At 43.8% G+C, this 1930-nt stretch overlaps 1 pseudogene; it reads right to left on the bottom strand.

Annotated features, from left to right (window-relative positions):
- Positions 449-1403, bottom strand: LOC102185599 (annotated as a pseudogene).

Genomic DNA, 1930 nt, shown 5'->3' with positions numbered 1-1930 from the left:
GAGAGGCCGCATGTCTCATTCAAGGTCTTCTGTCAGGTAAATGTTGGACACGGTCTCCAATTTAAGGCATAAGACTAAATATTGTTTAGTTTCCAACAATCCAGCCTCACACCAAAACAGGGTCCTGGGAAAAGAGGTCAAATACAGACAATAGAACTGCTCTTCTGGGGGAATGCTGTCATCCTAACAGAAAACTATCTGCCAAGAAGACAAAAAGGAGAGTGTGGCTTTCCAGAATGTTTCCATGGCAGCACATCTTATTGTTATAGGAGAGTTCAAATCATCCAACACACAAAAAAGTAATGATAGTTACCTTTATCCTCAAAATCTGGATAAGTTGCTCATTTTCAAGTTATGAAGAGGCAAGATACAGCAACGCTCTCTTCAGCTTATCGATGGAAAACCAAAAAGCCAAAGCCCAATAGAAGTGACTCACTGTCACTCCCTTTTACAAAGAAGCCTGGTGTCTCCCTAACCTCTTCATTGCTGCCTATATCTCCTGCTTCTTCAGAGTGTAGATAGGGGCCAGGGTGGGGGGTGGTGGTGAGCGTGTGAGTCATGACCATGTGGCTGATGGATACAGCCTTGTCAATGGAGATAAATGAAGGGCCAGGCATAGAGGTAAATGCTTGGAATGAAGACAATAGACACCATGACAAAAGGGGTGGTACAGGTGGAAGCTGCCTTCCTCCTTGCCTGCCCTGAGTGGGACCTCAGCATCACCAGGATGACTGAGTAGGAGACCAGGAGAAGGAGGAACCAGATGACATCCAGCATCCCACTGTTGCAGATCATGAGGAACTCCAGGACAGAAGTGTCAGTGCAGGCGAGTCTCAGAACTTGTGGAACATCACAGTAGAAGTTATCTAGGACATTGGGGCCACAAAAAGGCAGTGGGAGCATCAGAGCCAGTTGGGAGATAGAATGAACAAAACCTACCATCCAGGCTGTCATGACCAGCCCCACACAGAGCTGAGTGTTCATGATGGTGACATAGTGGAGGGGCCGGGATATAGCAACAAGGCAGTCATAGGCCATCACTGAGAGGAATAAGACCATGGCACCTCCCAGAAAGTGGAAGAAAAAAATCTGGGTCATGCATCCCTGGTAGGAGATGGTCTTCTTCTCAGTGAGGAAGTCCACCAGCATCTTTGGAGCAGTGACTGAGGAGAAACAGAGGTCTCTGACAGCCAAGTTTCACAGCAGTGTGAGGTGTGTGAATTTCACACAGGTGTATGGAACCTGGAATCAGAGGTCACCATGACCATAACCAGGAGGGTTCCCATGACAGTGGTTGTGTAGACAAACAGGAAAACCAGAAACAAGACTAGCTGGAGCTCCTGAGTCTGTGAGAGCCCCAGAAAGACAAAATTTGACACTCACATGAGGTTCCCCAGTTCCATGGTGTCTTCTCCAGGCATCTAAAGAAAACACACCACAGACAGTAATGTACTAATGCTCAGGGACTCAAATTGAGTTCCTCAGATCTAGATGATGGATATTTATGTGCACATCTTAATTCTAGTTGGTGACTATATGTTCCTACCCCTGGAATGTGTACAACTTGGTAATAGAATATATACTCATGAAATATTTAAATCCATCCAGAGACACATGCAACCTACTTTTAAAAGATTCAGTGTTACTGAGGAAACCAGAATTGAAAGAGACACGTGTACCCCAATGTTCATCACAGCAGTGTTTACAATAGCTAGGACAGGGAAGCAACCTATTTGTCCATCAGGAGATGAATGGATAGGAATGTTGTGGTACATATTTACAATGGAGTATTACTCAGCTATTAAAAAGAATGAATTTGAATCAGTTCTAATGAGGTAGATGAAACTGGAACCTATTATACAGAGTGAAGTAAGTAAAAAAGAAAAACACCAATACAGTATATTAATGCATATATATATATATATATATA

This window comes from Capra hircus, chromosome 19, assembly GCF_001704415.2.
Source record: "Capra hircus breed San Clemente chromosome 19, ASM170441v1, whole genome shotgun sequence".
Taxonomy (NCBI): Eukaryota; Metazoa; Chordata; class Mammalia; order Artiodactyla; family Bovidae; genus Capra; species Capra hircus.
Note: the sequence above shows the minus strand (reverse complement) of the source record. Positions and strands in the feature narration are given on the sequence as shown.